General features: G+C 42.3%; 1 protein-coding gene across 15 annotated transcripts in view; it reads right to left on the bottom strand.

Moving 5' to 3' along the window:
* dst (dystonin) overlaps nucleotides 1-15,937 on the bottom strand; it is a 622,282-nt gene that overhangs the window by 131,887 nt on the left and 474,458 nt on the right. The gene's annotated exons all lie outside the window — the stretch shown is intronic.

Raw genomic sequence — 15,937 nt, 5'->3', positions numbered from 1 at the left:
TGATACCATCCTCTCACCTAGCGCCAATGGCTATCTCATTGACCCATCTAGTTCAAATAAATGGTGCTAATTACTTGCCAGAACCATCCATGTCAAGAACAAAGGTGCTGCCTAAACCATATTACTACTTCTTCTGATATCATAAAGACTAGTTTACACAGCAATGAATGAATGAGAAAGGAAAACAGCCAAAGCATTTTATCTTCACAAACTTTAAAAGCAAAACTTTTTTTCAATTTGAGTTAACCTCAAACTAATTATTTTGCAGCACTGTTGTGCTAAAATAAAACCAAAATCTTTAATGGATGTCAAATCCAATTAATGTTTTGTCTTCTGTGTTAGAAAATACAGCATTCAAAAATGGTTGCTGAGCCAACAACAAAACTGAATACTTAGCAAAATGAATTAGGAACTTGTATGGTACATTAAACTTCTATTCAAAATAAAACTCAACTTAATTACAATGGCCTGCACTACCAAGCCATTATAAAGAAGATTGTTAGCTACTGTCTCAAATTTTTATTTTTTCCATTGTTCTTTAGGGGTCCTTCAGTCAGGCATCTTCTGCTCCACAGATCCTGTACAATTTGATGAACTGCCTCCCTTCTAAAATCCAGAGATAGATGACCAACGAAAGTCCAAAATCCTTGGGCCTTCCCCTCCACCCCACCCCTGAACTAAACCTCAGCTTAACAAAGGGAAATTAAAGTTACTTCCATCACCATAAGCAAAACTTCCATTCATTAAATCAATCCCATATTGTTCAGGATGACTAGAACAATCCTATTCCAAAATAGATACTGTTCAAATCACAAGTAACATTAAATATCCTCTATCTGCTATTCTACAAGTGAAAATGTGACAGGGGATTTTCATCAGTGTTTATCTGACATTCATACAAGCTGGTCAATGCACCATCTAGGTTAAAGAACATTCCAAATAAATTACTGTTAAAAATGGGCAAATTTCCTCAATTTCAAAGACCCAGAGGATGATAATTTTTCAATCTTTGCTGTGTCACTCAAAACAAGTTCTATTCAATGAATCACCTTTCGCAACACAGAACTCCATTACCTTGTCATTCATGTTTTGCCTCTTACTCTAATGAAGCCCAATGAAAGATTGAGGAACAATGCCTTAGCTTTTGATGAGGTTCTTGCTAATCTTGCAAACTCAGCATTCATTTCGACAACTTCAGATCATAACTACCGCTTCAATTTTTTTTTTCTCTGGAGAACAGGAGCTGGTAATGGTTCACTTTTGCCATTCAACACTTACTTCGGACACATCATTCTTGTGTTTCTTTATTTGGCCTATTGTGACACCATCACCCATTTTGTCATACAATCTCTCCTGCTTTCCATCCTCTCACAGACCTCACCACCCCCACCCCCGCCAACCCCACTCTCCACTTTCCCTGTCTCCATAGTTGCTTAAAATCCATTATATTTCAAACTTTTTGGAAGCCTGGTGAAAGTTCAACTATCTGAAACATTAACTCTGCTTCTTTTGTCATTTGATGTTTGATCTGAAGAGTACTTCCAGCAGGTTCAGTTTTGATTTCAGATTTCCAGGATTGACAGTATTTTACTTTTGCAATGCATCATGTTCTCTTTTCATGAGTGAATAAGTCACTCAGGGTAATATGAGTGAAGTGCAGTTAACTAATAATCTATAAAGTATAACATTTATTCACTAACAGCTTAACTTTGTGGAGAACATTTTTTTCCATCAGCTCTAAATTCCTTCTCTTTTTTTCACCTTTGTTAATGGAACACGGATTACCTTCTGTTTATTCCTGTTAAAATCCACCCACCAAGCCAAACCCAGGAATTCAGGGGAGCTGAAAAAATAAATTGATCTTTTCATGATTCACATGGCCATGCAGTTCACTCTCAGCAAATTTATAATTAGTCACTCACATTATTTATGAATACTCTATACAGCAAGAAACACAGAACAGATCTGTTCCTGGCTCTTAGTCAGCACCCTTTGCTGCTTTCTAATGCCAAAAGTATTTTCAATCCAACTAGCTAATTTACCATTAATTCCGCAAATGTTTATCTTCTTTAAAGTCTTACTATGGAACTGAACCAAATAATCTCTTAAAAATCAAAGTCACAAAATTTGTCGACTAGTTTGGGTCCTCAACAGTTCCAGACTGCTCATCAAAACCGAAATCAATGTGGCTAGTATGTGAAGAACAGAAACGACTTTACAAAAAACAGTTTTCTTTAACACATTGTAAACTATTTTTCCACATTACGTCAGCATTATGTATCTTCACTCCTTTGTTGCTTCAGATATTATTTTTGGTTTGCCTGCCTCAGACTATTCTCTTAGATTAACTCTTCATTTGTGCATCCCAAAACACGTTCACGCTTGCTTGGATGATGTATCTACTCATTAAAAACAGTGTGTGTTTGAACCTATCCGCTAAAAAAGTGGTAGTCTCAAACAATGTTCACCTGAGTCCTTTTATTTCAAATACACATTTTTGAAACTTCTCATTTTTGAACTGCTCTAGTGAGTAGCAAAGTTGTATTTAATGCAAAGATGAACAAGGAAATGAGGGAGAGAAAAATGGAAAGGTTTGTTGATTGGTTTTTAAAATCAATTTCCAGGATGTTGGTATTGCTGACCAGGCTAACATTTATTGTCCATCCCTAACTGCCCTTGAGAAAGTGTTGGACAACTGCCTTCTTGAACCTCTCTGCAGTCCTTGGCTAGGGTGGGGGGTAATGTTATTATATAAGATTTTAACCCATTGACAGTGATGTAACAACAATATAGTTTCAAGTCAGGAAGGTGCATGACTTGGAGGGGAGCTTGCAGGTGTTGGTGATCCCATATTATTATTGCCCTCACCCTTCTAGATGGTAGAAGTGTGGATTTGGTGATCTGAAGGAGGGAGTGAGGACTGCAGATGCTGGAGAGTCAGTGTTGATAATGTGTGGTGCTGGAAAAAACACAGCAGATCAGGCAGCATCCAAGGAGCAAGGAGCAATAGAGTCGACATTTCGGGGCAGGATCCTTCTTCAGGACTGGGCTGGGGTGGGGTGGGGGGGGGAAGAGGGATGAGAGATAAATAGGGGGTTGGGGCTAAGGGAAAGGTAGGTGGGATGGCAATAGGTGGGTGAAGGTAGGAGGTGATGGTAATAGGTCCTTGGGAAGTGTGCAGCAAATAGGTGAGAAAGTAGATGGATAGGTGGTCAGGTCAAGAGAGTGGATCAGAATTGGAGGGTTGGACCTGGGATGGGATGGGATGGGGGGGAAGGGGCGATGGGGGAGGGAAACTGGTGATGTTTGGAGCAGGCTTGTGTGATGCATACATTCTGGCATAGACCAGTTGGGCAGTGTGAGCTGCTATAAATATTATGTATTTTAGCAGTTCATTTGTCACGTTACTCCACATTTTCAGAATTTGACATAATAAGACTCCACTCGACTTTGACTTTAATTGATGAGAAAATTAATTAAATAGTAAAAGAATAAATATACAGTAGCAATAACACAGCTTGCAATGTTTCCACAGTAGTTGCCAAGCTTAGTCATCTCTTCCTGTAGTTAAAAAAGAATAATTTGCAAATTCGGTGGTGAACTAGAACATATGCAATATTTGTTTGAAAACTCTTTTCTGTACCCTCTTTGAAAGCTTTCTACATGAAGACTCTAGATGGAACCACACAGCTTAAGGAACAGCTTCAGAAAATGAACTAAATTACAGCAAACTTGAATACTGAATCATAAAATTAACAAATACTGTCATGCATACATTGAACAACCTTCAAAGCACCCTACCTCCCCATTATCCAAGGCCCCAGATATATCCTCCAGGTAAAGCAAAGATTTACCTGTACTTCACTCAATGTAGTCTCCTGCATTCACTGCTCACAATGTGGACTTCTGTACACTGGGGATGTGAAACACTGACTGGGTGACCGCTTTTCAGACCACCTAGATTCTGTCCAAGAAAATGACCTTGAGATTCCAGTTACCTGCCATTTCAACACACCACTGTGTTCCCTGGCCAACATTTCTGTCTCGGGCTTGGTAGAGTGCTCTAGTGAAGTTTGGCTCAAGCTGGAAGAACACGGTGGCACAGTGGTTAGCACTACTGCCTCACAGCGCCACAGACCCGGGTTCAATTTCTGCCTCAGGCGACTCCATGTGGAGTTTGCACATTCTCCAGGTTTGCTCCGGTTTCCTCCCACAATCCAAAAATGTGCAGGTTAGGTGAATTGGCCATGCTAAATTACCTGTAGTGTTAGGTGTAGGGGAATGGGTCTGTGTGGGTTGCGCTTTGGTGTGGACTTGTTGGGTCGAAGGGCCTGTTTCCACACTGTAAGTAATCTAATATCATTTTCCAGTTGGGAATTATGCAATATCTGGACTCATATTGAACTCAATAATTTCAGGGCCTGAGCACTTTTTCCTGTGTCCTCACCCCAATCCCCACACACCAGACCTGGTCATCACATTGATTGCTATCACAAACAACCCATTGTCAGCTACTAACAATTAGATTCCCACTGGATCCCCATTAGTAGCTGTTTATTCTTGCAGGCTGACCTTTACCCACTCTTTTGTTTACCCAACTGTTTATCTCTCTCTTTGAGCTCTATCTCCACCTATCATTTACTCTTTCCCCTACCTCATCCCTTTCCTACACATATACTTTTTTCATGCTGCCATGAGTTCTGAAGAAAGGTCACTGGACCTGAACGGTTATCTCTGCTTTCTCTCCACAAATGCTGCCTGACCTGCTAAATTTTTCCAGCAATTTATGATTTTGTGTCTCAAAGAATGTTTGTATTTCAATTGCTTGACTTGACCACTACCATTTGTATCCAATTCTCCTCCATTACATAGAATTCACAAGCCAACAAACAAAAGTTATAAAAATTGTGGCAATGTAATCTATGATATAATTACTGTGACTGGAGCCAAATTTTAACCATTTATGCATAGCGATAGCATTTTCTTCAAAGATAGTCAATTCCCACTCAATACACAAATATTTCTTTTCATCAAAAGTATAATTTAGATGCAACTGACAAGGTGAATCCCACTCACTTCTAGCTTCAAATTTGAGCCAGTACCATGTACTTAATCAAGTGCAACACAGGTTTTGCGTCTATGCTCTGCTGTATTTGAATCTTACACAAAGTATATACCAATTGCCTGAACAACTTTAAATACATGCCAAATAATTGCCTTGAAGTGCAGAAATTGAGAACTGCTATAAGCTCAGAATATAGTGTACAACATTAGACGAAATGCTTTCTGATTAGGCAGCATTTACTCAACAATCCTGACCATGCCAAGTGTCACACCAACAAACAATACAGAATAATCAGTCAGGCTGACAATGTGGCTCAATTACACTTGCTGGAAACTACATGTAATCAATCACATGCAATAATGTGTCCCCTGCAAGTGAAAGTAGTTTTCCAAGCATTGCTGTATAAACAAACACTTTATTTTAAGGAGGGGGCAGGGTCAGGGAACACTGTTCCTTGGTGCATTCCCCAGTACACATCAAAATAAATCAGGACCAACTTTCCTTCTTAAAATGGGTAACTGCAATCTTGTACATGCTCCATTGGAACACCTTGACCATTTTAACTTGTCAGCCAATCAACATATGAGTCTAACTTGCTGTATCCATTGAATATTGATATTCTTGCAGGTCTCCAGATGATAACCAGACTAAAAATTTTAACAGGGCGTTTTTGTTTTAAACAGTATGAATACCTCCCAGTTTATTTTATGGAATCCACAGCTTGCTTCAATTATATTATAAATGGATAGTCTGACAAGGTCTTAACGTTACAATTCTTATCAGCATGTTCAAATCCTTTCTTCACCACCCTTTTTACCTTTGTAATCTATTCCAACCCTCCAGGATGTAATGAAAGCTATAAGACCTGACAGCATCTTGACTGTGGTGCCAAAGATGTGGGCTCCAGAACTGGTCCTACTTTTAGCCAAGCTGTTTCAATACAGCAACACTACTGACATCTGCCTATCAAAGTAAAAAATTGTCCAATAACCTGTTTACAGATGTTAACTTGTCCAGCCATATAAATACTGTGGCTGCAACGGTGGATCAGAGGTTGGGAATTCTGTGGGGAGTAAAATGCCTCCCCATTTCTCAGAGCCTTTCCACTAACTACAAGACACAAATGAGGGGAGTTTGATGGAATAATCATCACTTGACCAGATAAGCACATCTCGAACGCCATTTGACAAGCCTAATGACTAACCTGGACAAAGAGCCTGCTTGATTGGCAGCCCATTCACCATCTATAACTGGCTTGACCTACAGGCTATCCATCACTTTAAACATTCATTCCCTCTACCATTGTCGAACATTAGCAGCAATGCACATCATCTACATAATACACTGCAGCAATTCACCGAGTCCCTTTCATAGCACCTTCGAAACACATGAACTTTACCATCAAGAAGGACGAAGGTAGTAAATATATGGAAGCATCACCATCTGAAAATGCTCCTCTAAACAATACATCATCCTTACTTGGAACTATACTGTTGTTTCTTCACTGTCATAGTTTCAAAATAATAGATCATCCTTCCAAACAGCACTGAGTGTACATCTATATCACACGGATGCAGAGTCTGAATAAGGTGGCTCACCATCACTTTCTCAAATGCAACTAAAATAGGGCAACAAAACTGGCTGAGCCGGTGTCATCCACACCCCATTAACAAATAAACAGTTTTGGTGCTTGTTCCAATTCTGGCCTCTTGTTCATTCCGATTTTCATCGCTCTACTATTAATGGCAGTGTTTTCAACTGCATTGATGCTAAACTCTGGAATTTTTCCCATAAACCGGACAGCTCTCCACAGCTTACTACTTGACTAAATTCTTAGTTACCCGTTCTTGTATTTCCTTGTATCGTTACTTGTCAAATTTTATTTGATGATATTGGTTAGGTCACTTTTGGAATATTGTGTGCAATTCTGGTCTTCGTCCTTTCGGAAGCACATTGTGAAATTTAAAAGAGTTCAGAAAAGTTTTACAAGGACGTTGCCAGGGTTGGAGGATTTGAGCTACAGGGAGAGGTTAAATAGTCCGAGGCTGTTTTCCCTGGAGCATCGGAGGCTGAGGGGTAACCTTATATAGGTTTATAAAATCATGAGGGGCATGGATAGGGTAAATAGTCAAGGTCAGGGAGTCCAAAACTAGACGGCATAGGTTTAGGGTGAGAAGGGAAAGATATAAAAGAGACCTAAGGGGCAACTTTTTCATGCAGAGGGTGGTGTGTGTGTGTGTGTGGAATGGGCTGCCAGAGGACGTGGTGGAGGCTAGTACAATTGCAACATTTAAAAGCATTTAAAAGAATCTGGATGGGTATATGAATAGGAAGGGTTTGGAGGGATATGGGCCGGGTACTAGCAGATGGGGCCAGATTGAGTTGTGATATCTGGTCGGCATGGACGAGTTGGATCGAAGGGTCTGTTTCCGTGCCGTACATCTCTATTACTCTATAACTTGAGTACCCCTTTTACGCCATTAATGAATTGGGTCCAGACTTTGAAAGGGAATCATCTATGCAATCTGGTGGAGATTGTTGGCACAGTCTACATTTGACACAGCACAGAATCATAGTATCCTTACAATGTGGAAGCAGGCCTTCAGCCTATCAAGTCCACAATGGTCCTCTGAAGAGCATCGTGCCCAGAACCACCTACATCCTATCCCAATAGCCCTGCATTTCCTATGGCTAACCAACCTAGCATACACATCCCTGGATATTATGGGCAATTTAGCTTGGTCAATCCACCTAACCTGCACATCTTATCCAGTGGGAAGAAACTAGAGGAAACCCACGCAGACACAAGGAGAATGTGCAAACTCCACACAAACAGTTGACCGAGGGTGGAATCAAACCCAGGTCCCTAGCACAGTGAGGAAGCAGTGTTAACCACTGAGTCACTGTGCCGCCACATGTAATGACTGTCTCACTGCAATTATTCCTGTCTTCAACCTCATGCATTTACATTCAAAGGCTGGAGCAGGACTCACTTCTTATCCAACACTGTAGCTAAATTGCAGGCAGGCAGAATGAATAACAGAGCCATCTGCACATGAAAACTGTATGCACTGATCAGAGATCAGAACGAACTATGTCCTCAGTGACTGCATCACAATTTGATTTTTCAGACAGCACAGTCACAGAGTTGAACAAAGTATCTTGTTCACATGGGTCTGTCAAGATACCTGCTCCCAGAAAAAAGATGAACAAAGAAAACAAAAGGAAACCTCAATCCCACTCTATTGCAGCAAATATTGGACCAGTAACATCTCATCTTTGGGGTTAAACAATTGCACACAGCATAAGCTTCACTCTGGCAGATAAGGAGATGTTTTTAATTCCTTACTGGCAGGATCGGTAAACCAGTGAGACAGATTTAAAGTAATTGGTGGAGAGATGAGCTTTTTTTCAATAAGCTCAGTGAATGGATATGATCTGGAATGCACTGCTGAAAAGGGCAGCAGAAGCAGATTCAACTGGTCCCTTTCAATACTGAGTCATATAAATCCCTGAAAGAGAGATATTCACAACACTATGGTTAAGGAACTGGACAGTGAAACAAGTAGTGACAATAATTGGGTAGATTTTTGAAGGCAATGGGATGATGGACCAAATGCCCTCTTTCACTATTGTTTGATTCAATGATATTCCTTTCTCAGGAACACGACTAGATATCCACTACCAACCATATAAAAGGAGATGAAAGTTTAAATTGTTCCATTTCCTGAGTCCATTTGACAGATTTGTAACAGTGGAGGAGTGCAGATCAGGCCTGCTTTAAGAATTATACAGAACATAGTAAGTAGATATATTTTTAAAATGTTTGATTGTGTGGGATGCTGGTGGTTGGCCAGTTTGTGGTCACTTCAGTTTGATTACTGCCAGCTGGGAGCAGCCTGCTTGCGTGTACAGGAAACACGCATCATCTCTCTCACATTAAAGTCATTCAAAAAGGTGATGAGTGGCTGAGTACAAGCATCAAGATATAAAATCTATTCCGATGTCAGGGATATTGAATACTGACTGTTGGGTACAAGGTAGTAGAGAGTATCACTTAGCATTGCCAACTTATCGAGGACAAGACTCTGTCACAGTAGGCAGTGCAGCAAGACTACCACTTGCTGGGTTCTTAAACAGCTCTGTGTACACAGTCTGAGTTTTTCAGTCTGAGTCTTCCTTGATTTCCAACCAACCAACTCAAACCTTAGAATTTGCCACCTCCCCACAGAAGCTCCACTTGCTCTGGCCTTAACTCCCATTGCTCTGCATCCCTTCCAAAACCAAGGATCTCAGCACCAGTCTCAGGCCTGCAACCTCCCAAAACAAATAGGCAGAACTTCCTTCCTTTTGTCTGGTCGCCCCATCATCTGAGGACAGATCTTAGCTCTGCCCAAGGCTTTGTCATTTGCCCAGTGATGTTAACTTCAAGACAACAGCCATTTCAACACCTATCACATGTGCTTCTGCCCTTGCCACTTCCCATCATTCACAACAGCTTGAGATCCCCCTTGTCCTCACTTTTCATCCCACCAACCTCTGCATTCAAAGGATCATTCTCCGCCATTTTAGACAACTCCAACAGGACACCACCACATCTTCCACTCACTCCCTCTGCCTGCATTTTGCAGTTATCATTCCCTCAGAGACACCACAGTCCACCACTCAACCACCAACACCCTCTCCACCACATGTTCCCACGTAACTGCAGAATGCGTGACACCTGCCCCTTCAACTCCTCCTTGCTCACCATCCAAGGGCCTAAACAGTCTTTCCAGGTGAAGCAATATTTAACCTATACCTCCTCTAATTTTGTGTATTACATTTACTGCACCCAATGTGGCCTACCCTACATTGGAGAAACCAAATGCAGACTCGGTGACCGCTTTGTGGAACATCTCTGGTCTGTGTGCAACCAGTTATTTTAACACACTGTCCTGCTTGCGTGCTCACATATTTGTCCTTGGCATGCTGCAATGTTCCAGTAAAACACAGCACAAACTGAGGAACAACATCTCATCTTCAGACTAGGCGCTTTCCAACCTTCTGGACTTAATATTGAGTTCAACACCTTTAGGTTGTGAACCATTTCTTTCCTTCCTTTTAGCTTGTTATCATGTCCTCCCTCCCCTTTTCCACTTACTGTCCTTTGAAGTCTGGTAGGAAACACACCATTAATCTGCCATTCTCACATTCTGATCACTTAATGTGAACTACTAACATCTTTTCTCCACCCTATTCCCACTACCCTCACCACCATCTGCCCCAAACTATAGCATAAGTGCTGTCCCCTCCACACTTCACTTCAGCTCTTTTGAAGAATCATCTAAACTTGAAATGTTAGCTTGCTTTCTGTCCACGGATGCTGCCTGACCAGCTGTGATCCCCAGCTTTGTTGCTTTCAGCCAGTTCAACACCACAGGTCCTGACTCTGTTTACAAAGTCTGACAATACACCTCCAGCAAGCCACAATTCTGAAGTTTAGGCCAAGGTAAATGCTTCAGCTCAAAGAGATTTTTAAAAATGCAATACAAGAACTGCAAGATGTACAGAAGACACAATGAAGGGAGAAGCATGCTTGGAAGAAATAAAACTAAAATGGCAGGGGTAGCGATTGCAATGCTGGTAAAGAAGAGAGAGGGTGAAAGAGAGAACACACGAAAGGGAAAGGAGTGAGAGTGTGAAAGAAATGAGGGAAGACTGAGAAGAATATGGTAAGAAAAAGAGAAAGTGGAATTGGAGTGAGGGGAGGAGGCGACCTTGAGCACAGTGACTGGGAGATTTGGTTTGTTATTTAGCAACATCATTAGACATTATCAAGATTTTACTGTTACACACAAACTGCTCATTTCAAACCTGAAAATGCTGAGTATTTACTGTTCAGTACGCTCTGGTGGAATATTTTAAATTAAAACTGAGTGGAGGTACTCTACTCATTCCGTTCCATTGATAATAGATTGTTTTCCTTTTCTACCATTTATGTTGTGGCTGTGTCGAAAAGTTGTATGGACGATCGGATTTATCAAAACCATCAAATAATGTCAGCAATGTTAGGACGGTGGTGCTATTGCTTTGAAACTCTTGGTACTTAAATAAATCAACTCAACTAACTCAGCGCAAACCTGTGGCACAGGGACAATAGTGAAGACCAGCCCTGTGATCCATTTGTGCCTGTCGTTTCTTTTACCTTGAATTGTTGGCCAAGTTGTTCATTACTCTGAAAGCTAAGAGTGATTAAATTGCATTGTACTATGATGACATAACCCTCTGGTTCCATTTCTGATGCACAGGGAAATAGATTAAAAAGGGCCTTAATTTCAACAAAAAAAAAGCATCAGCTCAAATCGTGGCATTCCCCCAAACCACAAAATGCCACAAAGTCATAAAGACCTTTAGCCAGTGAGGTTTGAGAAATGATTATTACACAGATATGAATGACGCTGTGGGGAGACATGCCACCACAATCCCCAGTTTCTGTTAAGCGAAATATGTTAGTGTAAAGGTATACCAGGACATGACGAGTAACAGACACCAGCTGGTTAATAACCACACAACAAACAGCTGGAAACTATCAGTCATGTCACAAGCTGCCTCCAGCTCACAAAGCCACATTGCTCACCCAATCTAATTCAGCCATATTGAAATTTAATATTCTAAAGGTTGCTAGGAAACCGGTTACCTGGCAACGCTGAAATAAAGTAAAATGACGGAACTTCAGAAAGTGTTATCAGAAATCTTTTCCCAGGACCTCAGATGCAAATCACACCCTGTTGCATACACAAGTATTTTGGTTACCTTATCAGTGAAAACCCCGCTGCTGTTCACATTAGAATTTTCTATCACTGCTGATATGGTACAGATGCGCACCTCGTCCATCAATGGTGTGTTTTCATAATAACCCTTGCACTCAGAGTTCACGCTTTCAACATCAGGAGATATTTCCCCAGGAACAAATAATGGGGCATCCGGTTCCACCGAAGTCTGCACATGGTCACATTCTGACTGTGTTTCGGATTGACTTTCAACAACTGTATCCCAGTAACGTGTCTCTCGTGTAAGTGTACTCTCGTTTTCTTCCTCCATTGTTGCTTCTTCCAGATCTGTCTGTTGTGTCTCAAAGAACTTGGGCATAATCTCTGCCGGGGTGGATATGAAGTTAGATTTCTCATCAAGAATTTGTTTGCCAACACCATTTTTCACATTGTATTCCATGGTCTTTTCATTTCCCTCAAAATCAGTGTCTTCTCTTGCATTATGCTCAGAAACCAACTCTAAGGCCATAATTAGTTCTGCCTCTTCAGTTGGGGAGACACCATAGTCCTCACTCTTTGTGATAGAGGGTACACTTTTAGGTGTTCGTGACAACATTAGCTCTTTGCCAGAGTTGACGCTGGGCCCGAATCTTTTGGCTTCGTGGTCTCTTGTTAAATGTACTCCATCCACAGAGGATAAACTCCTGTATCGAATTTTATCACCATTCGCCCATGGGTACCTTTGTGCTTTACTTGCTGAGGGACTGGACAGCCCGGAGTCCTCCTCTGAGGTGAGTGAGCCGCTGGTGCCCTTGTCCCGGCTCCAGGACGACAAGGTGGCAGCCTCTGTACTTTCACAAGGTGAAGCCTCTGCTCGGCTGGTGTAGTCTGTGAAGGGAGGAACAAATGTCCTCCAGGACCGTCGGTTCTCCCTTTTCTCTGTCACAGCTTTCACCTTGGGAGCACCAGCAGATCGGATGGCATCACTGTTGAGCTTCAGGGCATCGAAGATAATTCTCTCGTCCAGTCTGGTGCTCTCTCTGGCCCTCAGCTCAAGAGCGCCGGGGGTTGAAAGCGCACCATTGCTAGAGAAGGGGGCAGATTCTAGTGTCCGTTGGCTGTATGGAAGGTAACGCTCTGTCAAGTGTCTTGAAGCCAGGCTGCCCTTTGAGCCTGAGTCTATCTGTTCATTCAGTCTCACTGTGTCATATATGGATCTTTGGGGAACATAACAATCTTCAATATTAATGTCCTCTTCCTCGGTTATCCCCACACAGGCTGGATTTTGGCGTAGGCAGTCAGGCCTACTCAGTGGTTTTCCCATCTTGTTTTTTTTGTTAAAGCATTATGTAGTTGCTCCAATTTTTTTAAAAAATCCTTTCACAATTTTAAAGGCAGCCAAATGTGAAATCAAACCTACAATAAACATGAGTGTCCCAGCTAAAGCAACGTGTTCACTGGTTTCTTGAAATCTGCAGTTAATAAAAATATTTTTAAAATTCATGCATTGAGACTGCATTTAAAGGAGATCTTTTAAAAACAAAAACAAAATTCCAGTGCAATGGTGACTGTTTAACTTTACCTGACTGTAATCTGGTGCAAAAAAAAGGAGGGGGGAATTGATTCTGTGTATAAAGTGCGTAGGCTCTTAGTTTGGCAGTTTAAAAAAACACAACAGTAAGTTCAGAAGGTCTTTCAGTCAGAAATTCCGTGCCTTTTTTTCCCCTCAAGCCCCTCTACCCTTTAACCCCTCCTCCTATTTCAATTCTTTTTAGCAGCAAGAAAGGTATACAGACAGCACTGTAATTTCAGCTGATCCCCATCACCGGGAACTTTGCAAAGGAAGGAATCCTTCAGCTGAACACAATAGCTCTGCCGATGTCTCAGTGATCACCCTCAGTCCCCTTGCAGGCAAAACAATTCACAGTTACAAGCAAAGAAACCTCCTCATCGGGCAAAACGAATCACAAGCAGCCTGCGTCCAAAACCCAAACCTCTGGCGATCGGAGAACACAAGTCACATTGGGTTTTTTTATATATGCAAAAGGAGACCACTTTTTCTGTTGAAGACAAAGGCGCATCAACTTGTTTCCTTTTTTTTGTCACATAGCTAGTTTTTCCTCCTGTATTGATTTGACGATTGGTTTCTCTCTCTCTCTCTCTCATGTCAAGCCTTTTGCAGCCTGTCTTTAGTTCTGCAGCACAATCCGCGGGTTTGTGAGAACAAATCTTCCCCTCCCCCACTGCGGCCAATGTAGACATTCAGTGTAAAATGTTTCAGAAACAAACGCTGCTGCTGGGTTTTTTTTTACCCTCGTCCTCGAAGCAAGTTGTTCAAGCACAGAGCGGGACAAGTTCCTTCCAGTCGCCCAGCCTTGCGAGCACAGTGCCCACTCGAGGCTTCATGGTTCCGGGAGGAGAACTTGGGTCTCAGTCACAGACAGCGAGGTGCGGACGCAGGCTGGAGGGAGGGAGGAAGACAGACATGGGAGCGGACCGGCGTGGTCACCGCTAAGGAAGCACCCAGGGCTGAGCTGTGCAGCCTTCCCTCCCCGGAGCTGAGAAATCTTCCAAAGCTCCACAGTGGAGTGACGCCCCTTTCTCTCTGCTACACCCCGGCTTGATGGACTCGATGAGTGGCCGCTTCATTCGACCCCCGGCGATCTCTTCTGTCACACCCCCAGCCCTCCTTTTGTGTTCGCGCCCATCTCATTCTCAACCACATGTTCTGTTTCCAGGAGAACCCTCAGGTATTTCGGTTGCAGATCTGGTGAATTCAGGCTCCCCGGCGGATACCACAGAGAGCTACAAAGGCTTTGCTAACCTTAGCACACCACCTGCTCAGGGGATAAGACTTGAGGGAAACTGGATCTGGTCTGGGATTTCCCCCTTGGTCTCACCTTTGTGGGGATAGCATTTCAATCCCCATTTTCATCAACCTGTATTAAGGGGGAAGGAGAGATGTAGAAACCAGGACCGACCTAATCCCCGTAAGTGACCAAAAACCCCAGCCAATACCAGAAACCGACAGTACCAAGAGTTCATTCAGACCATTGTGTCTGTGATAATACTATCTGAGCATCCCCACTTCTCCTTCAGAGGTTTACAATTCTCCCCCTCAAATATTTATTCAATTCCTATTTTAAATTGCCATTAAACTTGAACAGCTCTTTTCACAATCATGAAACATGCTTTCTCTCCACAGATGCTGCCAGATCTCCTGAGCTTTTCTAACAATTTCTGTTTTGTTTCAGTGGGTTTGCTTTTTACACGGTGCCCCTTTCTTCCCCCCAGTCACACAATGTTCGCTGTGTTGCTGCTCCTGGCACCTGTAATCTCATTAAAGATAGGAAGGGATTTCTACAAACAGTAACTGCTTCAGGTACACTTGCTGTCACAAACATATAACCACTGGTGCAAGGTCACTGCAAAGATATCAGCCTGACATCCCACAGTGAAGCATATCAGAGTAGGTACAAAATCCAATCTTGAGAATTCACTGGTTAGGTCTCAGCTGGAGTTGTGGGACCAATTCTGGGTAGTTCACATCAGGAAGGGGGTAAATGTGTTGGAAAGCGTGCAGAGAAGATTTGCTAGAATGAGACCAAGTGCAGAGTTGGAAAAGCTGGGATTGTTCTTGGAGCCATGACCATTAGGAGGAGACTAACAGTCACAGATATGTACAGCAGACCCTTCGGTCCAACTCATCCATGTCGACCAAATATCCTAAATTAATCTAGTCCCATTTCCCAGCATTTGGCCCACATCCCTCTAAACTCTTCTTACTCATGCACTCATCCAAATGCCTTTTAAATGTTGGATTGTAGCAGCCTCCACCACTTCCTCTGGCAGCTCACTCCATACATGCACTGTGTGAAAAAGTTGCCCCTTAGGTCTCGTTTAAATCTTTCCCCTCTCACTTTAACTATGCCCTCTAGTTTTGGATTCCCACCCCAGGGAAAAGCCCTTGCTTATTCACCCTATCCATGCCCCTTTTGATTTTATAAACCTCTGCCAGGTAGCCCCTCAACCTCTAGGGAAAATAATCCCAGTTTATCCAGCCTCTCCAAATAGCTCAAACCCTACAACCCTGGCAACATTTAACAGAATAATTCAAAAT

Source organism: Chiloscyllium punctatum, chromosome 3 (assembly GCF_047496795.1).
Source record: "Chiloscyllium punctatum isolate Juve2018m chromosome 3, sChiPun1.3, whole genome shotgun sequence".
Taxonomy (NCBI): domain Eukaryota; kingdom Metazoa; phylum Chordata; class Chondrichthyes; order Orectolobiformes; family Hemiscylliidae; genus Chiloscyllium; species Chiloscyllium punctatum.
The sequence above is the reverse complement of the archived record's forward strand: the minus strand, read 5'-3'. Positions and strand labels throughout refer to the sequence as shown.